This window comes from Chlorocebus sabaeus, chromosome 10 (assembly GCF_047675955.1).
Source record: "Chlorocebus sabaeus isolate Y175 chromosome 10, mChlSab1.0.hap1, whole genome shotgun sequence".
Taxonomy (NCBI): domain Eukaryota; kingdom Metazoa; phylum Chordata; class Mammalia; order Primates; family Cercopithecidae; genus Chlorocebus; species Chlorocebus sabaeus.
In genome coordinates this window covers 68,476,529-68,501,761 of record NC_132913.1, presented here as the reverse complement: position 1 = coordinate 68,501,761, position 25,233 = coordinate 68,476,529, and the positions used below count along the sequence as shown (strand labels likewise).

Below are 25,233 nucleotides of genomic sequence, written 5' to 3'. Positions count from 1 at the left end.
AAAGCATTAAAACTCAGGAAAATGTCCTAAATTAGCTGAAAATTTGAATGTCTCAAATATCAGTGAGTGATTCTTAGAAAAATATGTATTTCAAGTATATATTTTTTGCACTTTTCAAAGCAAAATGTAGTTGATAAAATTAATTTTGATGTCTTTCTCTCATCAGAAGAAGCTCATAAATTCTAATACATTCAACGGGTATAAAGTTTTTGTCACAATTCATTTCTATTGTCATAAACATTCACTTCAAAATTTCCCTTTATTTTTTCTTGGGATATATGGCACCAGTCCTGAAATATATTCTAATGTTTTTATCACTTTACTCCTGAAAATCTAATCCGGGTCATCTTGAATATTTCTTAGTTTAATCCTGAATGAAAAAGATAATGGGCTTCTAAGAGTAATTACACTTTGTTCATATACATCTATTAACAGAAAAAACTCTTTGCACAGAATTCTTCTTTAAAACTTTTGGCAGTGTTTAATTACTAACAAAGATATTACTTATTATAATGTGGGCTCTGTGGTTAAGCTAGATTATAATAAACATCTCCTTGTTTAAGAAATAATGTGTATAAACACAAAGAAATATTATGCAGAGAAAAGTGTCATCCACTTAAAACTATTTTTAGAGTCCGATCTCAAAAATAGTAATTGTGGTAATTTAAAAAGTTTCTTTTAATTTGAGATGCATATAAATTGTGCTGGTCCAAAACTTTGCTTGAGCCAATATTAAGTAAACTCATTAACAAAAACTGTCATAAAGTTGTTTTCCTTTTAATATTTCGGATGGAAAAAATTTACTTACATCAAATTAAATGAAAAAAAATCTGAGATAAAGCTAGAATTTCTGGTGTGCAAGATTTGACAATAATATCACCTGAGAGACTGTGTAACAAGCACAAAAGCGGTTTCCTCGGTGCCTCAGGTAGCAATGAAGACTCATCCCAGACATTAAAATACCATGTGCCTAACCTAGCATTATCATGCTCTCATTAGTTTCTAATCTGGACTGCATAGTTAAGAAGTCCTTCAAAAAGTATTTAAGTATACTTCACGTGTTTAAGTCTTTCATCTCAAAAGACACACACTCATACACTCACACAGATATGCACACACACACATACAAACACACACACTCCACTCCCATAACCTGACAACTCTCTCAAATACTGCCCTTTACGGCCACATTTACCATTGTCAATATCTTAACAGAATTATATCTTACTTTCTCTTCATCTCAGTACAATCTGAATTCTGCCCCATACTGTAATCAGAATAATTTTCACCACATTTTTTGTTTACTAATCCAAGAAAAGAGTTTAGTGCTCATTTGATTCCTCAGTATTTGGAATTGCTGACCACTTCTTCTTGCTAAAACACTTGACTCTTATGATGACATATTCTATTGCATTATTCCATCTATCCAGTTATTTATCACTTATTACTTCTACATCTCAGGTCTGTATTTTAAATCCTGAAGCACTTCTGGGTTTTTCCCTTCTTGTACTGTTATAGTTTTTATCACATGTTGATCACTTCCAAATTAACATCCCTAGGATAGAAGTCTTCTTCTCCCCAAATTAATGTGTCCAATTGCTTATTATGAAATTCCAATTAAAGTCTCATAGGCACCTCAAAGTAAACATTTCCTAAATATCATCCTTTAAAAAGTAAGTCTCCTCCACCTTTTAAATTGCCTGTCTCCAAGCAATATAAAGACACAAGCTCAAACCATGGATGTCATCTTTTCATTTTGCCCTTCATTAGCCCCACACATTTATTCTTTCTCTGGTCCTCTATTAAAATCCCACCCTCTTAACATTCCCTATGCTGTTTCTGTACTTTCTCTTTCTCCATGACATTTTCTACCATCTAATATACCACATACGTTACTTATCTTAAATATTGTTTTCTCTTTCAAGAAGATAAGCTTGAAAGAATATCTTCAGGAATATTTTTCTGCCTTGTTGATAGCTAAGACAGTATCTGCACATAGGAAATGCTCTACAAATACGAAATTCTTGATAGTGCTGTCTCTAGGTTTGCTTTTATTGACAGTTTTAATCACTTGATTATCGGATACTTTTGGATACTTTTCCTTCTTCAAGTGTGTGATAACTTTTTTTGAATAGTGAACATTGTAGACAAATACTGTAGAAGCACTGTATTATGTTGTCTTATTCTGAAGAAGGTTGAGTTTTATTACAACAAGCAGTTAAATTACTAAAAGTTTAACTTATCTTGTTAAGTCTTGGTTTTAGGCTTTGTTAGGGTGGCCCATTCTAGCTTTTACTCTTAAGACATAGCACTTACTTGTCCAGTGTGGCCTTTCTGGGATCTAATTAATTGCTGATGTGTTTCATTGAGGTCTCTCCATTCCAGCTGGACTTGCCCGCCAACATCTTTCCTGCACAGGGTGGTCTTCTCAGCCCTCAGCCTCTCAGAAGAGACTCTCTTCCAAACCTTCTGAAATCTCATCTTGTGCTTGCATAGTCCAGGAGTTAGCCAAAACCTAAGATGAATTTTCACTTAGATTTTTTTTTTTTTTTTTTTTTTTTTTTTTGAGAAGGAGTCTCGCTCTGCCGCCCAGGCTGGAGTGCAGTGGCCGGATCTCAGCTCACTGCAAGCTCCGCCTCCCGGGTTCACGCCATTCTCCTGCCTCAGCCTCCCGAGTAGCTGGGACTACAGGCGCCCACCACCGCGCCCGGCTAATTTTTTGTATTTTTAGTAGAGACGGGGTTTCACCGTGATAGCCAGGATGGTCTCGATCTCCTGACCTTGTGATCCGCCCGTCTCGGCCTCCCAAAGTGCTGGGATTACAGGCTTGAGCCACCGCGCCCGGCCTAGATTTTTGTTTACTTGGATTTTTTTCTCTGCAGCTTCCTATTTTTGATGCTCTTGTCCCAACTCTCAGCCCACTTAGTAGCCACATGCTATTTCCTATATCTTGATCTCTATATCCAAACTGATGCTCTCTACTGGAGTCTATCTCCCTACGCTATGGCCTGAAAAATGCTCTATGAGAGAAACTGTGTGTGTATCTGTAGCTTTCCTTATATGTTTCCTTTGTGCAAGGATCGTAGCCCAGCACTGAGCTGCTATCCAGTGCCTACAAATAGTGTTTTAAATAGTTGGTCTAGACCTCATAGTTATTTACAGTGGGAGCATATGTCCAACACCAGCTACCACATAATGACCAGAAACAGAAATTCAACACTTTTTTTTTTTTTTGAGATGAGTTTCCCTCTGTCACCAAGGCCGGAGTGCAGTGGTGCAATCTCGGCCCACTGCAACCTACACCTCCTCCTGGGTTCAAGCGATTCTCCTCCCTCAGCCTCCAGAGTAGCTGGGACTGCAGGTGCTTGCTACCACACCTTGCTAATTTTTGTAATTTCATTAGAGGGGGGGTTTCACCATTTTGACCAGGCTAGTCTTGAACTCCTGACCTTGTGATCCACCCTCCTCAGCCTCCCAAAGTGCTGAGATTACAGGCGTGAGCCACCACTCCCAGCTCCAACATATATTTTTGAATGAACCAATCATCAAATCCTATCGATTCTGTCTCCTTAATATTTCCTGAATCCATCTTCTTTTCTCTTTCCCTATTGCCTCTACTTTGATTTAACCCATTATCCCTTCTAGCCTAGCTAATTGTTACAGTTCTCTGACCAATCACCTTGTCTCCAGCTCTGCTCTACTCCATAACATTTGTCACATTCTTGCGTTTTTGGTTTGTTCTTAAATGTTAATATTGTATGTTACCCTTCTTATGAAAACCCTCCAATGTCTCTTCATTGTCCTCAGGATGAAACCCAATCTCCTTGTGTACCTGTAAATCTTCACCTCTTCCTACTGCTATGTTCTTTCCTCTCCTGCTGAATACATACGGTGAGTTATTTCCTCTCCTGTTCAATACATACGATGAGTTCCTGGAAAAGCATGGTTCTCTCATACCTCCAGGCTCTTGCATGAGCTGCTTATCCTGCCTGAAATAATCCTATATTCCAACTAACCCCGGTTGTCATCTGCTTAGATGCCACGTCTTCTGCGGAGTCTGTGTTGATCTCCGCGGTTGGATGAGGTCTCCACTTGTGTTCATCTTGCACTCTGCTTGTTCCCCAGTCATCATCTGTGTCATACAGTTTTATAATTATCTATTTGCTTTTCAGTACTCCCATTAGACCATAAGCTTCTTGGGGCAAGCTCCATGTGTTATTCATTGTTTTATTCCTATTTACTAGATGACTGAATAAATATTTCTTGAATTAATGCATGTTAATGTTAGCAACTTGCCTGACAAGAATATATTCCTTCTCAATTAAATGTCTGCATTTCATGCAGTAAATATATACATAAATAAACCTCCCTCCAAGAATATTAAAATGGTAGAAGACAAGAGACCCATAATAATAAGTGTGACAGTAAAATGATACAAAAGAATGAAAAGCTTTGATTACCTGTGTCAGGTATCTATATATATTAAAACCTCAATATTTGGTTTTGTTATATATACAAACTAAACACAATTTCAAGAAATTTTTTAGGTCATAACGTAACTGCTAAAAGGTCTACAATTATGCTGATGCATAGTATCTTAAGAAAACTGCATGTTAGAAAGGAGAATACAGAACAAGCTCATTCTCTTCATTTTGTAGATTAAGAGCTGAATTTGAAGGGAATCAAGTATCTGGTCCAAGTTCTTGCAGTTAGTTGAATGGTAGCACTGTACCTCAGGCTCCCTGGGCTCCTTCCATTTTCTTCAAGCTTATTATGTTCTGTATGAAAGAAACATTGACCACCACCACCACCATTTACTAAAGTCCTAGTATGTGTCAAAGGAAACAACTCCCTCACCAGCATACATTCATTTCTTACTTCAGGACCCAATTAGGTTATGAGAAAAGTAACCACAAACACATTAGAGGAACTGAAGATTGGGTGGGGTCACAAAGAACGGCCTTCTAAGAGGTGTCAAGAACTACGATAACATGACCACTGTGGTATCAATATATAGTTCATTTATAATAATAAATAACATGGCTATTGAATTCTGAACTTCCTAACAAGTGGCTTTTCCTTAGGAGACAGTTTCTTATTTTGTTTCTATTGGATTTTAATGAGTGACACCTGTGGCAGTCAAAGATCTGTGTTTAAGTGTAACATAGAAGAGGACTATTATTGACTTCTATTAAGTGATGATATTGAAAGCCACAAGATGATAAAAGTATCTAACTCCTGTTTTCTGAATCTATTCAACATGTGCCTTTCAGTGGCTTTAAATACTTTCTGGAACTAGGTGGGGTATATTAAAAATACAGAAGTAAACGAGTTTTTGTTTTGTTTTTAATAAATGGCTGAAACTTAATACTTGTATTGACACAGTCTGGGAATCAGTTATACTTCAATAGCATTTCTTATTGTGATTCAGAGATCTAAATACTAAAAGAGTTTTCTACTAGAAAATGTCTCACGGCCGGATGCGGTGTCTCATGCCTGTAATCCCAGCACTTTGGGAGGCCAAGGCGGGTGGATCACGAGGTCAGGAGATAGAGACCATTCTGGCTAACACAGTGAAATCCCGTCTCTACTAAAAATACAAAAAAAATTAGCACCCGTAGTCCCAGCTACTCGGGAGGCTGAGGCAGGAGAATAGCGTGAACTCAGGGGCGGAGCTTGCAGTGAGCAGAGACCGCGCCACTGCACTCCAGCCCAGACGACAGAGCAAAGCAAGACTCTGCCTCAAAAAAAAAAAAAAAAAAAAAAAAAAAAAAAAAAAAAAAAGAAAGGAAGAAAGAAAATGTCTCACATCATGGAGTTAATATTGTTTTTGAAGTTTTGACTGATAGGCCAAATTATTATACATTCCACCTTCTGATTCTGCTGCACCCAGTGGAGCTGAAAATATTTACAAGGTTGTCCTTATTTTTTTCCTCCGACATACCTATAAGCAGCATTAAATTATTCTACACTTTATAAGCAAGGACAGTTTGGCATTTAAGGTTCACACTCCTCTAGCATCACCAAACCATTTGGCACCAGCCTCAGGAAAGTAAAAGAATCTTAAATTAGGCTCACAAAGTTGACCTGGTTCTAAGGAAAGATAGCCACTTGATAGTAAAGGGACTACCAGCACAGAGCTCTGCTTATGAACAGTAACATTTATTGAGTGCTTCTGATGTACAGGCACTATGCTAAGCACAAGTATTAATTCATTCAGTCATTAAACCCATTTTATAGATGAGGAAACTGAGGCACAGAGAGTTTAGTAGCTTGCTTGAGATTTACAACATGCAAGCAGTAAAGCTAAACGCCAGGAAGTCAGTCTCCAGAACCTGGCTTTTACCCTGGTCTTCTTCTCTACATATCCCACCTTTCTATTTCACTCTACAAATGTAGGCTTACTGAGTGATCAAGCTCTTCCTCAATTCCCATTTGACCTTTGCCTTCCTCACCAAGAGCCAAAAACAGCTGAAAATTTTTACTTTTATTAAAATAAGTTTACTTAGGGTAGCAAGGACTCTAAAACTCAAGGCTAGCAATTAAGTAAGTGGAGATTGGACAGAAAATGTTTATTTGTCCCAAGAGAGTCATTACAGCTCTCCTAGCTTAAGAAAGTGATACAGTATATGCTTTTGAGGGTTCCACATAACCCACATGTCAGCTGCCCCAGCTGGTATTCACCAGAGAATTCCCTGCATCTAAGGCCTTGTGCTTATGTTTTAAAATGTACTAATGGATATTAACATTATGATAATGGCAAAAATCAAATTCCAAAGCCTTATCCTAGACACATGGCTTTCATCAGCTACACAAACCTCAGGGGAGATTTTATCAGCCACTGATCAAAGGAAGCAGCAGGAGCTGATACAAGCACAAGAAAGGGCATGTGGAGTGTCCTCCACTCAAGTACACCCCAGAGCAGAGCGTCTCTAGGAATTGAGACAGCACATCAGCCACTCGCTTGTAGCATTCAAATGAATGGAGTTCTCTTTAAGGGCAAATCTCTGAATAGAAAGTTTAAAATCTGATCCTGATTTAACACGATTATGCCTTCACCTGGCTGTATATTGCTGTAAGAGATACCTTACCCATATGAGGGTCATGTCAAATTGCTTCCAAACATAAATGAAGTGAAGGACAAAATCATGTGACTCCTCAAGTGTGCTTAGCTCTGCAAGATAAAACTGCTTTATTTGGAATCATGGCGAAAGAAGAGGGAAAGGCATCTGCAGACCATGCAGCTTATTAAACAAATTTGTTTCCCAAGTCAAGTACTTGAGGTACTCTCAGTTCTAATTAATGTCTCTTGCAAATGCAGCCTCATAACTAACATTCATTCTTCTAATCGTAGCCATATGTTCCTTCCATCGTTTTAACGATATAAATGGAAATTATTGGTGTTTATCACTGAATATTTCTGTTTAAGAAAAAACATTTTTTCAGGCTGATGCTTTATGCTAAGACCAGTGAGTGAAAATATCCCTCTCTGGAAATATTTTCTCACTTGCTGTAGTCCATAAGTAGGGGTGAGGCCTTATGTATGGTTTTTAAATATCACATAAGAATTTTGCCTCTATTAGAACCATGCTACTAAAATGGCAGAACTCTTCACATAAAAAAGAAAAAAAAAAAAACGGGGATAAACTGAAAAGGGGATAGCTGAGTCCCATATACAGCCTGTAGGTTGAAGCATAATCATTACATCTCTCACAAGGGAAGGGAGGTTGATAGTTTACAATAAACTTCAAGAAAATCGCTTGCTTATTTCCAGAAGCTAATGGCTTAAATCAAATTGCTTTACCTTTTCTAAATATGCCACATATGTTTTCATTTTAAGAAGTACTTTTTAATGTAGTAAAAAGATATGTACAGATATACAAGATTTCAGAGCGGGAAGAGATCCTAATGATCACCCAATCAGGTGGTCCATAACCCTCACTGTGTATCTTAAACATCTGATGAGCTCGCAGACTGGTTCTTTACCAGAGAAATTATAATTCCATTGTGCTGAGGTGGACCTGGTGGAGAGAGATATACCGTTTTACAAAAGTAGTCTTGGTTATTCTAATATGTGGTCAAGCTTGAGAAGCACGAATCTTGTTTATCCATCTCTTTTGGAGCCAATGATACTAAATGATTTGTTCAATGTCCGTAGACAGTTATTTATGACACGGGGGACACTATGAGTTCAGGCTCAAAACTCCCACACCTGTGCATTTTCTTTTATAGTTTACTAATACCTCTTTAATACATGCTTTTAAAAATAAAATTAATTTAGCAATAGAAATATCTTTGAAAACAAGATAAAACAAAACCTAGAACTACTCTTCTTCTATTCCCTTTTCAAGAGTCTGTCCCCATCTTTTATTTTTTGTCATTGTAATCTCTCCAAAATGCCAGCTGTGTGTTAGAAGGTATCACTGTGTAACTCTGGGATTAAAACAAAAATATTAGTAAACCATTCCAGAATCGCCAAGAGTGCAAAACACAAAAGAAAAACTCCTATTTACTCTTGTATTAAAATATAACAATAGCAGACAAATCATCACCCCGTGGAAGGAACTGTATTCGAGTGTTGGACCCAGACCATCTCACCACATCTCAGCAAAAACTCTGTGAGGTTATATATTATTATCATCTCAGTTTGACAGATAAGAAAGCCAAGGTACCAAAATTTATTTCCCCAAATCAATTCCCACAATTTAGGTAAACTTTGCATGGCTAGGAACTGGTAGTCAGTTTAGTTTTTTTTGTTTTTTGTTTTTTGTTTTTAAGTTTAATCTTAAAATCACAAGATGAAACTGCCCTTCAAAAGCAGTATTTTACCTTTAATCATAATAAACTAATATTTACAAAGTATTTAAAAAGGAAGATTATACTCCTTTTTCATCTGATCTCATTTAGGTATTACAAGGTTTATTACCATAATCATTTTGTTGAAGAGAAACTAAGGCTTGGGGAATACTCAATGTCCTCCCAGGTAGTGACGAAACCCAAATCAGAGTTTTTGTTATGATTCTATATGCAGTACTGCACTCCAGCCACCATGCAGCTTTAAATCTGAAGATTGTTTTCCTGGCTCTGATGAGTATTTCATATGGTCAGTTCTGCTAGAAAAACAGTATAAAACTTACTTCACACAGCCAAAAAACAAATTCCTTGCTGTTCAGATTAAACTGTTGATTGTGCTGAAATTCACGGGTACACTAAGAAACAAAATAAGCTGTCAATTCCCCCCAAAGATTTTGTTGTGCTTTCTTTTATTTTTATTCACATAATCTATGTTTACTGAGCTGCAGTAAAGGATGCACGGGCTATTTTTATTCAGAGAAAGGCTATAACACCAGCCAAGCAGAAGGACCCATCCATGACCAGAATGCAATGGCCTTCATTATCTTCCAACTCACTCCTAAATGACTCACTGAGAGCTGCCAGATGGTGTTTTCTCTCACCCCTTGCCTTGCATTTATTTAATTATTTTAACATAGTTTTTGTTCTGCTGCCGTGATGGTTAATAGGCAGATACATTTGGGAGTTAGTTTCTTCTTCTAATATTGACCAGTGCATTTAGAAAATTTCTCAGACTCTTTAATAATAACACTTATTGGGTACATACAATATACCAGATGCTAAGCCAATGGATTTTTATATATTCCTCATTTAATCATCTGACAACTCACAAATGAGGAGGCTGAAGTTTAGGGAGATTAATACATGTACCCTGGGCTAAACAGCTGGTCAAAAAGGTAGAGGTGGATAATTGGAACTAAGCCCCCACCAATCTTAATCTTTATGTAAGACTTCTGTGGTAGAAGTTACAAGCACAAACACTTTTGGGAAATAAGCAAATGTATTAAAATGATAAAGAAACCCAAAAAGTTAATATTCATCCATGTGGAGAATGATCAGGTAGGTGACGAAGTCATCAAGAAAATGAAAAGATGTGTGGTAGACCTGGAGATGTGCTGCCCTCATCCCCCATGCAGCTGCAGGGAGTGCTGTCAGGAGGCAGCCTCTAACATGGGGCTCCTTTGGGATCTGCTTTAGTTGCAGGGAGCCACCTTGTTTGCAGTCTCACCCTGTCTGAGGCAGCCTGCACAAAAGCCCAGCCATCCTGACTCATCAGCAATATTCTCTCTAGAGACACCTGCTGGGTTGGCCAAGGCTTTGCCAGGTCTGCTTCACAGTGTGAGATCTTTCTCCATCCAATCTTGCTTTCAACCATACTAGTCCAGATATTCATTCGTTGTAAACCTTTTTCACCCAAAGGTTGGAGGAACCTGAGCTGTAACAATACTGCAAAGTTTTTGACAAAGAATAAAAATTATTTTATTGCTAGACTAGGAATTTTTGAGTCTCAAGAATCTTTACATGTAAACATACCAAATAATAATTTTTATGGCAGTCTCAAGACATAGAATTCCCCCAAATTGGGGTGGAGGCTTGGGGTGTGAAGGTAATAAGAGGCAGGTACCTACTTAACTCTTCTTCAGACTGATCAGGTAATTCAGAATCACATCTGGTTTTGACAACATGCTCATAATACTCCCCAAATGGAGGCCTATATAAACTACTGTATCCTCCTGAGTCTATAGTGTTCCTAGTTACTGATTCCATATTATTATTCTAGGCAGTCTGAAGTATATAACTATGACATCAGTTCCATATCAGAATATTTCTATAAAATTACTTCCAAGACAATTATCAAATATAAAGAGATTCTCCTCAATATGCTTCAACAACAGTCAAACCTTATGCTATGTATAGTATCAATATTCTAAATAGAAAGCATTGACTGACATATGATAAAGAATTATCAGAATCAGTCTCTATGCCCAGTCACTTTTCCACCCTCAGGTAGCCTCCCTTAACATCATGCCTGTTCTTAGTACCATTTTACTCTCTATTAATGTCAACTTTGTTTTATTAAGGAGGTCATGGTAATTAAGCCATCTCAAAAGAATTCTCATTTTTAAGGAAAGGGACACTGGAACCCAAGAAAACTTTCTGGACCCCAGGCAACAAAGCAATTATAGGGAATTAAAAGGCATATGGCTCATATCTGGGGACAAAGAACTTTCTGGCACTGACCAGGCTTGTAGAGGAAATGCATGTGAAAGGAGGAGGTGAGAGGAGCAGAAGGCTTTCCCTCTCCCTCTTTCTAGATCCACCTCACCAGAAATGATAAGATGGCATACCAGCCTGTGTTTGATAACAGTTTCAGATAGAAAAACAGTCTTCATTTCTTATCAATGAAAACTACTTGGGTATTTTTGGGGTATTACTTGGGTATTAACTCAGAAAATTCATAGATATAGGATTCTAGAGAATTAGATAACTTATGCATAATATAAATATGCAAATTATACTGCTAGTAGCTAATACTAGCAAACATGATAAAGAATCAGTGATAGATTTAAAAAGGGAGAAGAGAATAAAAATATTTGACTGTAACCTTACAAAAGTCACTCATTATTTTAATTACGCATATTTTTTAAAACTAGTCACAAATCATGGATATGGATATTAACCAAGTCATAAACTTTGAGCAAATGAACAAACACATATATTTGAAACTGACATGATGTTTCTCTTAAACATAAAAATTTTACAAATTACTAGTAAATTATTCCAATTTTCTTTCAGTTTTTAGTTCTGAACTAGTTTTAGCATCCTTTTTGCTCTACTGTGAACTTATTTACATTAAAATTAATCTAGAAGTCTACAATTAAGCAACTCCTAGATAAAATGGGTTACTCAAATGTGTATGTTTTAATGAATAATTGCATGTTGCTTGATACTTTTGTTCAAAGAAAATGTCAACAAAATCCTGTTTTGGATGTAGGTGTTTCTATTTAAGGACAGAAGCTGCAAAGGGGCTTTCTGCAGCACCAGATGAGAATCTCCTAGGAATTAGGGATGACATTTGTGCTTGGGACCTGCCCCCAACTGGGAGTCCAGAGCTCTCCATTCATGCTGCCTCATCTCCTGAGGCTGATTCACAAGGGAGGGCAACAGCCACTTTAGCTGCTCTTGTCACCACAAGGAACTGACCAGCCTTTGGCTCACATAACAGTGGAACACATTTTGGAGTTTCTCACCTACTCTGTGCTCGGGAGTAGATAATGTTGCAAAGACTAAAATTTACAAACTCAAATCTATCTTATAAAAGAAGAGTAGGAAAGCCATGCTAACAGATAAAGACTTAATACTTTCAAAAAAGAATAGTCATTGGAATCACCATTTTTCTATACCATATTTGAATCATGTAACACTTTTCTCAGGGTGGTTGAATTCATCAGGAAAAATACATATAGATATTTATATGTATAACTACATTCATGTGTTACTTTGATTTTACTTAGATTGTTTAAAGTCCCCCCAAAACTTGCACAACTCTAATAATTTCAAGTTATTAGTGAAGGCTGATCTCAAGGTAAAAAATAAAACTATAGCTAACTCACTCTCTGAAGGACTTGACTTTAAAAAGCAACTTAAAGATTAAATAATAATAATAAAACTTACATTTGAGGGCCATTCTTCATTGTTTTATAGATCCCTAGCCATGCATTCTCTCAGAGCTAACATAAAACTGCCAATCAAAACATGTTAAGTTCCTACTCTATGCTCTCAACTGTATTAGCACTCTGTTGACTATAGAATCATCCAGAGGGGAGGTCACTCCCATCAACTGGGTGCATGATTTAGGGCAAATGCCTTGGAATCCTTTTTTAACTTTAATTTTTATTTTTTGAGACAGGGTCTCACTCTGTTGCCCAGGCTGGAATACAGGCATGATCATGGCTCACCGCAGCCTTCATCTGTTGGGTTTAGCAATCCTCCCACCTCAGCCACCTGAGTAGCTAGGACTGCAGGTGTGTGCCAGCATGCAGGCTAATTTTTAAAATTTTTGTAGAGATGAGGTCTCATTATGTTGCCTACACTGATCTGAAACTTCTGAGCTCAGGGGATCCTCTTGTCTCTATTTGCCGAACTGCTGGAATTACAGGCATGAGCCACCGCACCCAGACTTGGAATGCTTTTTACCTGACCTGTGTTTAGCCCCTCTTAGCTTTGGTCTTCTCAAGTGTAAAATGGGGATAACTAATTTCTTTTATAGGGCTGATGGAAAAAATAAACAAGACACTATATGTAAGGTGCCAGGCACAAGGCTTGGTATTTATAAATGGTGAATGCTCACAGTAGTTAGTAATTGTGATTGCAATAGTAATTTATGTATGTTGTATGCATAATGTACGTAGCAGCAGTGGTTATTCCATGTAGAAGCTAACTGGGGCGGGGGTGGGAAAAACATATTACAATAGCCACAGCTTCCCTAGTATCCCTGGATCTCTGTCAATAAAGTGGGTAGCTGCATTGTGTAGCTGCTTCTCCCAGCTTAATTTCTATAAATGTGTGAGAGAAGAACTCATAAGAGGGAGAAATATCTTCTGTCCACAACTGAGGTCACAGGCATAATCAGAGAATATAATCATTTAATAATTTCAGAATCCAAGGTATATACCTATACCTAAATTTTTCCAACATTGGTTATTTCTTGCAGGACAAATAAGAATTTGATCCCTCACATATTTCACCCAACATTTCGTCCACTTACAATGTACCAGGCACTAAATATGGTGGTGAGAGTTGAGTTGTGTTCACTCTTTCCCCTTAAGGAGCTAGTGTCCAATAGAAGAAAGACAGTCATGTAAACAATAAGAGATCATGAAAAGAGAACAGAAATCTAAAACCCAAGAGGAAAACTGAGCAGCAAAGAGCAGTTCAGAAATCTAGGGGACCTTGTAGTGAATAGACTAGAGCCAAACAAATGCTTCTACCATTGCCTATGTTTCCATTTGTGTTCATTCCTTAAACTGTGCTTTTTAAAGCATCCTTTATAAAAGGAAAATGTGGCACGTTGGTATCACTTTTGGTTATATGATGCATCTTCATGCTATAATTTTAACAAAGTTGCTATGCTAGCTATAGGGAAGGAAATATTTCATTCCTCACTCATTGCTAGATTCATGGCTGAGGCACCAATAACAAAAGAGAGATTAATAAGAGAAAAGCATACATATTTATTTAATGTAAGCTTTATGTGACACTGTAGCCTTCATAAGGAAACAAAGATTCAAAAAAAAAAAACAACAACAACAACAGGTAACCAGTATATTTTTATGCTTAGGTCTGATGAAGAGATGGATAATCATGGAGAAGTATGATTGGATAAAGTGGGTATAATCTAATAATAATAAACTGGGGGGAATTTAGCAAGCCCTGCTTGTGCTGATTCTTATCTGTGCCCCTGTGCCTTCAAAGATAAAGACGTTCCTTTCCTCTGGGTTTAGGAAGGGCACCTCTCAAATGAAGGTCTCATGATCTGCTTCCAAAAAGAAGGGCAGGAGAAAGTCAGAGTGATCTTCTTAGGTTTTATGATATGCTTCAGGTGAGGAGAGTAAGAAGGTGAGAGTGGGCTTCCTGCTTCTGCTGTTTTCTCAAATGCCAAGATGCCATATTTTGGGTAACATGTCCTGAATCCCATTACCACTCTAGTCAATTCTAATATTTGATAGTAGAGTACAGAGAATAAATTCAAATTCTTTTATTGAGGTAGAGATATAATTATGAAGTATACACCAACACACATTTCCTAAGTTTATTTGAATATACAGTTGACCCTTGAACAATCCTTGGGTAAGGGGCACTGATCCTTCCCTGTGTGGCAAAAAATCCATGTGTAACTTTTGACTCCCCCAAAACTTAACTACTAATAGCCTACTGTTGACCAGGAGCCCTACAAATAACATAAAAAGCTGATTAACACATAAATTGTGTATTCTATTATACACTGTATTCTGATAATAAAGTATGCTAGAGAAAAAAATATTAAGAAAATTGTAAGGAAGAGAAAATGTATCTAATATTCATTAAGTGGAAGCAGGTCATCAAAAAGGCCTTCATCCTCATCATCTTCACGTAGTAGAAGATGAGTAGGCTGAGGAGGAAGAGGAAGAGAAGGGGTTGATCTTGCTGTCTTAAAAGTGGCAAAGGCAGAAGAGGTGAGAAGGTGGAAAGGAAGGCAGGAAAGGTAGTTATACTTGGTGTATCTTTTATTGAAAAAAATCCATGTATAAATGAACCTGTGCAGTTCAAGCCCATGTTATTCAAGGGTCAACTGTAATGAGGATTGATGTATACAGGTTGAGTATCTCTTTTCTGAAATGCTTGGGATCAATGTGGGATTCTGAATATTTTCAAATTTTGGAATATTTGCACATATATAATGAGATATCTTGGGGAATGAGAACCAAGGTTAAACAAAAAATTAATTTATGTTTTCTATATGTCTTATACATGTAGCCTGAAGGTAGTCTTATAAAATATTTTTAGTAATTTTGTTCATGAAACAGCATTTTGTCTGAGCTTCAACTACAATTCATCAAAGGAGATCAGGTGTGAAATTTTCTACTTGTGACATGACATCAGAACTCAAAAAGTTTTGGGATTTGGAGTATTTTAGATTTTGGATTTTCAGATTAGGGACACTCAGCTTGTATTAAAAATGCAAAGCACGGATTTTTAAACAAAAGTGCAACGGGAAAATTTGGAAAAGTTGTTGATGGGAGAAATACATTTTATCTAAACTTTACTTATCTGGCAAAAGTAGAGTCTCCTGGAAAACACAGCTGCCATTAATGACCATATGGGGGAGCTTTTAAGCAAGAAGCTTTTAAGCAAGATTGTCTATTGTCATCAGGCTGAAAATGTCCAATAGAACCTTCCACAGCCATTGTAACTCTAAATTTCCCCACCCACTTTGTTAAACTGATATATAAACCCTTCTATTTAGGGATTTATTTAACTACTGGTTCTAGTGTCAATTAATTCACAGGTCCCATCACTCAAGCCTAAATTGCTAGAGAAAGAATTTTTCCTACTAACACTGTTCACTCTGTGGCATGAAATGAAGGAAAACATAATTTCCCCTTCCATTCCATAGGCAACCTTCCACAGGTCTGAAAATATATACTTTAAAGTATATTTTTAATATTTACATTCATTTGCTTTGATTTCTTTTTCAGGATTTATGGGATTAGCAAATTTGTTTTAGAATTGGATACAACTCATCTATTTTAGGACCATATCAGTATGTCCGTCTACTATATCTTGTTAATTATGCAAGATATTAAACAATAGAATTTTTGCTTAATACAAATATGTTTGTGATTAACGTAATATTTTTTGTATGTCTGAAATAAAATTTCAAATGTATTGAACTGAGTAAAAGCTGTTTTATAGAATGATAGATGTCTTAGTCAAGGCTAAGCATATCTAGAAACAAAGCATGAATATCAAAAGGGTAACGTGTGATCTTAGTTTCATGTACTCACATTTTGAGAATCATATATAAATTGTGGTGGTCACCACACCCAGAACAGTGATATGTTTCCATAGTAACTGTTGATCTACTTATAAAAAAACAAGGGTGGTGAGGAAGGAGAAACAAAGAGAACAAAGTAAGCAATAGAAGTAATTGGCCCTGAATATATAATGATTACAAGAGAAACAGTTTAGTAAAGCATGTTTAGAGGGCATTTTAACTCAGGAAAATATTAGGAACTTGTGATATTTTTGAAAACAAGAGTTATGTTTTCTGTTTCTTTTAAATCTTTTTGTAGTCTGAAACAAAGCCATGCACATAAGGGGCAATCAATAATTAAATAAGAGAAAGACAGAAAGAGAGAAAGAGAGAAAGAAAGTAAAGAGGAAAGGAGGAAAAAACTGAAAAATGAAAACATTCAAGAAAACAAACCTCTCTCTACCATCAGATCAATAGGCTTGAAAATAATAGAACAAATACTAACGATCAGTTTTCAAAAATAATGATCAACTGTGAATGCTAAAGGGAGAAAGTGTCCCTTTTTAAAACCTATTATTGTAGGTGTTCACAAATGCCACTCAAGTCACTCTCAACTCTGGTTGCCACTTTAATAAGAAAGGCTCAGCCTGAAGGTAAATTATATTCATAAGTTTGAGCTTAATTCATTCAGCCAGTTTGAATTATGAGAACAGAAAAACATATGTCTCCTTCCCCAGTGGCATTTTTACACTCATATAAGTCAAAAGTAACTATCCCGTCAACAACTCAAGTAATAAAAAAATGCATGAATTTGAAGATTAACACACTTAAACACACATGGACATTTTACAGCATGTTTGTAGGTATTTTGGTTTTTTAAATGTAACCTTTGACGTTTAACTTTTGTACATTCTTTTCTAAGCTTAACTATCTTTAAACTTTCCATAGCAATTTAAAACTAAATTGACCATATTACTAAGATTAATTTACTTGTGTTACAGATTAAAACAAAAATAATTCTGGCTGTACTTACAAAGCAGTTTGACTATGTAAACTTCAATGCTTTATAAGAAGATCATCTGAGATAACTTTGGAATTACTCTGTTGACTGAATAGAAACTACATGCTTCTGAGACTTGACTGTGCACACAAATCACCTGAGATCATTAAGATGCAGATTTTTACTAATAACTCTGGAGTAAGGCCTAAGGTTCTGATTTTGGACATCCAGTTGATGTGAAACAGACCACATTTTGAGTAGCAAGGCTTTAGAGAACTAGAACCTTTTGTTAAATATTTTCCATTTTCTTTTCCTTTCCGATTTGTGATTTATTCTTTTACAATCTTAACTTATAGAAGAGTGAAGAGTTCTAGCCCTTTATGTTGCGTAGTACATAAAAAGAACTGCACACATGGACTCTCCTTAGAAATTTGTAAGAATTCCCCTAAAACGTTTGATTGGTTTGTTTACCTACTTGCCTTTGGTAATAATGAAGATTGCTGATTAATTGGAGTTCAATTGTTACAACAAATTTTGCTGCATTTACAAAAATGTGCTGATGTAAAAGTCTAAAAAGTAGCACAGATTCAAAAGACATCTCCAGACTTGAAAATAACAATAACATTTTTGGCGACACACAAAGGGACAGGAAATTGTAATGAGTTTCTTTTAGCCCAAAAAGCAACCACAAACTATATTTCATACTGTTATTAGAACAACAGAATCAACATCCTCCATATGGGCCAGCAAAAAAGACACCTTTAAAATGCTATTGGAAGCCATAAATTGAAAAATGGGCCAGGTTAAGGGTGTAATGATACAAGCAGGACAAAAACAGGAAGCCAGCAAATCTTAAGGGAGATCTTCCATGGCCTCAACTCTATTAAAAAAATACACAAATACAACTGGAAGTAGTTTTTCATGATTTTTTAATTTCTGGTTCTAAATTTTTTCAAGTGAAGAGCAGGAAAATCCACCTCAACAGATCCCTGAAACTGTGCAGTTGAGTTCTTTTATTACAACCTTGGTTCATTAAAAAATTGTAAAACTCAGGGTATGTTTGCCCCTGTGATAATAAAGTCAGAAAATATTGGTATACGGTCCTTCTGCTCTTTAAGACAGGCAGAGAATATGAGTCAAAACTTATAACTTCTTTTTCTCTGTATATATGTCCACAAGTTTTTAGTACATTGTTAAGTAGATATCCAGGCAATTCAATCTATCTTATTTATCCTGTTAATGTCAGAGTTTTTTGATAAACTATAAATGGTCAATGAGCAGAATACTTCATAGAAGAGAGTAGAATGTAAGTATATTTATTTAATTTTATACCAAAATTTTTTTTTCATTTTCAGGAGGTAAAGTTAACACATAGATATGACAGCAACAAAAAATATACTTTTTAAAAATAGTTGGATTTTTAGTCACTTCTACTACAAATGTATGACTACCTGATTTTAGCTTTGTTAAAAGCTAGTGTGGATAATGAAATGCTGCTACTGACAAATAATACATTCTTCTTAATCTGTCTCATTCATGTCCTTTAAGATGGAGGGGAAAAGATGGTACATGATTAACTATATCTACTAATGTGAGTCAAAAACAAGTCAGGAACAAAAACTATCCAAAAAAATCAAGAAAGCAATCACATTTACATTAGCATTTTAAAAATTCTTAGGAATAAATTTAACCACAGTGGTAAAAAGATCCCTACACTAAAAAATATAAAGCACTGATGAAAGAAATGAAAGAGGTATAAATAAATGGAAAGAGAGCACATGTTCATGGATTAGAAGAGTTAATAAGGCTAAAATGTCCAGAGGAGTCAAAGTGATCTACAGATTCAATGCAATCTCTAACAAAATTCCAACTGCATTTTTTACAGAGATAGAAAAATCAATACTAGAATTCATATGAAGTCACAAAGGACTTCAAATAGACAAACAATCTTGAGCAAAAAGAATGAAGTTGGAGTCATTACACTACCTGATTTCAAAATATTACAAAACTATAGTAGTGAAAATAGCATGGTACTGTCATAAAAAGACACATAGACCAATGGAACAGAATAGAGAGCCCAGAAATAAACTCATACCAACACAGCCAAAGAATCTCCAACAAGAATACCAAGAATACACAATGGGGAAATGACAGTCTCTTTAAGAAATGGTGCTGGGAAAACCATATCTCCAAAGTTAGACTCTTATCTCATATCATATATAAAAATAAAAACACATTAAAGACTCAACCCTAAGATGTAAAACTCTAAAACGAGGAAAACGGGGAAAGCTTCAGGACATTGGACTGGGCAATAATTATTTTGGATATAATCCCAACGTGCAAGCAATAAAGGCAAACATAGACAAATAAGATTGCATCACACTACAAAGCTTTGCACAGCAAAGGAAACAATCAACAGAGGGAAGAGACCAACCTACATAATGGGAGAAAATATTTGCAAGCCATGTATCTGAGAAAGGGTTAATGTCTAAAATATATAAGGAACTCAACTTGATAGCAAGAAAACAATCCAATTAAAAAATAGTCGAAAGACTTGAATAAACATTTCTCACAAAAACACATACAAATGGCCAACAGATATATGAAAGAAAATGCTCAATATCACTAATTTCTTTTTTGCAAAGAGAAACAAATTAAAGCCACAATAACATATCACCTCACACCTGTTAGAATGGCTATGATCGAAAAGACAAAAAGTAGACACTGGTGATGACACAGTAAAGAGAATCCTCATATACTATTGGTGGGAATGTAAATTAGCACAGCTGTTAGGGAAAACAGTATAGAAGTTTCTCAGAAAATTAAAAATAGAACTATTGTATGATCCAGCAATCCCACGTCTGGGTATATATCTAAAGGAATTGAAATCAACATGTCAAAGACATACTTGCACTCCCATGTTCATTGCAGCATTACTCGCAATAGCGAAGATAGGGAATAAACCTAAGTGTTGTTTAAACTGATGAGTGGATAAAGAAAATGCGGTATATATATTCAGTGTCATACTACACAGCCTTAAGACAGAAATCCCATCATTCATGACAACATGGATGAACATGGAGGACAATATGCTAGGTGAAATAAGCCAGGCACAGAAAGACAAATACTATATAATCTCATTTATATGTAGATTCTAAAAAAGTCAAACTCACAGAAGCAAAGGGGAGAATGGTGATTGCCAGGGAATTAGAGGTGGGGATGTTGGCCAAAGGGTACAAAGTTTCAGTTAGATAGGATTGATAAATTCTGGAGATTTAATGTACAGCATGATGCTATACTTAATAACATATTGTATACCTGAAAGTTGCTAAAAGAGTAGATCTGGCTGGGCACAGTGGCTCACGCCTGTAATCCCAGCACTTTGGGAGGCCAAGACAGGTGGATCACCTAAGGTCAGGAGTTGGAGACCAGCCTGGCCAACATGGTGAAACTCCATCTCTACTAAAAGTACAAAAATTAGCTGGGCATGGTGGCATGTGCCTGTAGTCCCAGCTACTCTAGAGGCTGAGGCAGGAGAATCACTGGAACCCAGGAGGCAGAGGTTGCAGTGAGCCGAGATGGCGCCACTGCACTCCAGCCTGGGAGACAGAGTGAGACTCCATCTTGAAAAATAAAAACAAACAAACAAACAAAAAGATCTTAAATTATCTCATCACCAAAAAATGGTAAGTGAGGTGAAGGATATGTTAACAGACTTGATTTAATCGTTTCACAAGATATGCATGTATCAAAGCATTACATTGTATGCTGTAAATTTATATAATTTTTAAAAAGCAAATTATATGGTGTTTTTGGTGTTTATTTGCAAAACATCAGTTCATGTACACTGGACTTCCAAATTTTCTGAATTATTATATATTTTAAAATTTAATTTGATCGAATGGGCTAAAAAGTTTCAAAATACCATCAAGAATATAGTACATGTATTTATGAAGAGGATGCAATGATTTAAAATATTAAAGTGACACAAACATTCACATAACATTTATTAAGCAACTCCTCAAAGTCTAGAACTTTAATGGGAATCAAAACCTCCTTTTAATGTCAGCAGGTAGATTATTTTTCTTTAATTTTCTATGAAACTAAGGGTAAAAACAAAAATCTCTAATTCATAACGTTTCATAACCTCCAATTTCAAGCACTGATTACAAAGAAAACTCAGAGTAATGAATTTCTTTTACATTCCAAGAATTTTCCTTTCTTTTCTAGACAGGGTCTCACTCTGTTGCCCAGGCTGGAGTGCAATGATGCTATAATAGCTCACTGCAGCCTTGATCTCCTGGGCTCAAGCCTCAGTTTCTTGCCTCAGTCTCCTCAGTAGCTGGGACTACAGATGTATACCACCATGCCCAGCTATATTGCCAATATTATAAGTACTCATGCCCTTATGAGAAAATAATATCTTAAGCAGTAAGGCATTTTGCTAAATTCAAAATGGAACTATAAATTTTAACATCTGATAGTAGAATTTCTTACACAGTTCAACATTTTCAATTTTGCAAAAATATTTGTACTTATGAATATAAAAATCTGACCCACATCATTATATATTCTCAAGATTCTGATAGCAACTCACATAGTTTTAATTATAATAAGAAAAATGTATGCTAAATTTTATGCTTTTTATGCATGTAATGAATCAATTTTTCAAGGATTACTATCAGACTTAAGTGATATAAATAAAGAACAAAATAAAGTTCCTGGTACACAATAAGGTCTTAATCTCACCATTAAGTAATCATGGCTATATGAAACTGCCCTTTCAGTTACCTCACATATCATTGGCTCCTCTGCAGGATAAGATTACCCTTTCTCTAATGCAGATATTGCATCCAGAAGGCCATGGGCCATATTCAATTGAAAGATATGTGCGGCCTGAGGAGTATGTTTTGGTTTGGTTTGGGTTACGCAATGTGATATTTTGAAGAACTTTCCAATTTGGTATTCTCAGACTATGTTTTGGTTTGCTTTGGTATTTTGCAATTTGGTATTTGATATTTAGATAGGACCTAAGCTGGCCACCCCACCCCATTTCTTATTCTTCCCAATTGTTTAATGACCCATCTAATCCACTCATTTTTGTCACCTGTCTGATCTCTGCACCAAGCCCTACGCTGTTAGCAAATCTCAATGGAAACCCCTAAGTAAAACAGCTTCCACTGTGACATCTTCACATGAAAGAAAAATGTTCCTTTTCCTTACACCATGATCGGTACATATCCTCTCATTTTATATGACAGCAAGCCAATATTTGAAATGTTAGGGAATACTCAGCACAAACCAGCTTTGGCAGCATCTCAGCAACTCTTGTGACTCTGAGCATCCTGGAAAACTGTCTGCTGATCTGTATGTTGCTCAGCTTTGGATTTCAGTCTGCTTTTCAACATTATCTTGCTCTATTGAATGAAAATGTGAAGTCTTCCTTTTTTCCTATCCCGCTATTCTCTCAAACCCTCAGACAATGGAATTTTCCATTAGAAAGAGAGAATATAGCGCTTGGAGGGGAAAAATCAGTTTTTTGTTCTCCTTCTTCTGTCCACTATAATACAAAGCTTTGCTCCTCCTCTCAGGAGAATGTAAGGCTGGCTGGCAGTCAGTTTGACAGAAGGAGAGCAGTGCAGCGGAAAATTGGATAACAGGATAAAAATCTATGGGGCCACAGGAATCCCATCAAAATTGGCTCCTCCTGTCAAAACCCAGACAAGTGACAAGGACAAATATAGAATGTTATTTATATTTAAATATTTCTAATGATATCATAATTATACTTCTGCCTTTGTTAGGCAGCCATTTTCCTGTGAACCACAACTCTGCAAACCAAATATTGTATGTTGGAGAAAATACACATAAGAATCAGACAGCTTCAATCAGACATCTGGGAAAATTCTATAAACTCCTCAAATAGCTATTTCTAAAGGACAGAGCATAACAATTGATTTTTTCAAAGACATTTTTTAGAGTTCAATAGCCAAATTCAATAAATATGGGTTATTCCCAGCTCTTTGGGCATGAGAAAACCAAACTCTCTAGAAGATAGGTAATAAATTAATTTTACTTAAAATTAGATTTGATATTTTGAAAAATGTCCTACTTAATTTTATTATAATGCATCATATTGTGTCATTGGGTAGGTCAATTTTCTGACTAAATTTTAGAGTACGTTCAATAAACTGACATTTAAATTGTCAAAAGATATACAGTTTGTCATTTTAAAACTTGGAAAATGGGTTTAATATAGGTATTCTATATGCCTTAAAATTAATTTTATTATTAAACCCAGACATTTCAGAATACTTCTTTGAGAAAGTGATATCGAAGAATTCAGCACCATAATGGAAGAAAAAAGTGAACAAATATATAGACTATATAGGATCTACTGTATATTATACTTCTATAAAACTTTAGTCATAATTCCTAAGGACTTATTGGTCATCTTTATTAAACACATAGTCTTCCTCTTTCATAGAGGGATAGCTATGCATATACATATACACACATCAGACCTGTGCAACAGAAAGCAAAGCAGAAGACTGTCAGCATGCAGATTCATTAATTTATATTGAAAACAATATATTTATTGTCCTTAATATTGAAGACAATGTACCAAGTGCTGGCAGTAAAGGCTAATATTAAGGGATACTTCAGTCACAATAATATGTCATCTAAACATCTGAGAGTGCTCTATACAGACATCAGAGCAATTGAGCATCCTCCATTCTAGGGGTCACTTTCAGTTGAAACATCTCTGACGTGTAATCAATGCTTCCAATTCTCTGAACCCATTTTCCAGAACAAATTTAATTTCCCACTGCTGCCAACTCTCTCCTTCTACTTAGCTCTAACAAACAGATTTCCTCATTTTTGCTCATATATGCTGTCGTCATTTTTGCCTTCTCTTGTTTATGGTCTTCCTAGACCTAAAGTGGTCTTGATCATTTCCCCTTTTACCCAAAGCCCCATCCTCTAAAGTCCAGCTGAAGTGTCACTTCCCTTTGAAGCCTTTTGACAAATCCAACAGTTGTTTACCTTATGTAAGGCAATGTTTTCGGTGCTTAATGTATATGACCTTATTTAATTGCCATGATTCCATTAAGAGTAGTAGGACCCCATTTTAAAGATATAAAAAGATCAGAGAAGTAACTTGTCTCAAGTAACATAGCTAAAAAGTAGCAGAAACCATATTCAAGCCCCATCTGTCTGACTCAAAGGCCTATGTCCCTAACTGTTCTGTTATTTTGCTCCCTCTTGTAAGATCTTTCTTCTCTAAACTTATGTTATAAATGGTACCATATGGTGTAGGGTTTAATTGTTCCTTGGTTCATATATTTCTATTCTGGTTTCTTCAGTTAGATAATAAATGTGTAGAAGTTTACTTATCCCCACCCCAGCCTAGTACCAGGCATTTAATTTGTTAATGGACCGAATCTAGCAAATCTACAGGAGTTTAACAAATAAAAGGGAAGCTGTATTTCTCAGATTATTGCTCTTTGTCATTGATATGGTTAATTTATATTTCTACTAGCCCTTTGGGACTATTTGCACTCTAGTGCACTACAAAATGTGAAGTCACAAAAGAACATCTTAACCTGTATTCAGTAAGTCTTTACTAAGACTTCGTGAATAGCATTTTACCAGGTACATGGGGGAAAATACTAAAGATGTCTAAAACATAACCTCTGCTCTCAAGAAACTTGTGATCTTGTTGTAGAGGTTTCATATATATTAAATTATTTATGTGACAGAAAGTATATGGTCCAGCCAGGCATGGTGGCTTATGCCTGTTATACCAGCACTTTGGGAGGCCAAGGTGGGTCGATAATTTGAGGTCAGGAGTTCGAGACCA

At 36.0% G+C, this 25,233-nt stretch overlaps 1 long non-coding RNA gene across 3 annotated transcripts in view; it reads right to left on the bottom strand.

The window, feature by feature from the left end:
• Positions 1-25,233, bottom strand: part of LOC119625330 (uncharacterized) — a 269,524-nt gene that overhangs the window by 155,829 nt on the left and 88,462 nt on the right. The window lies entirely within an intron of this gene.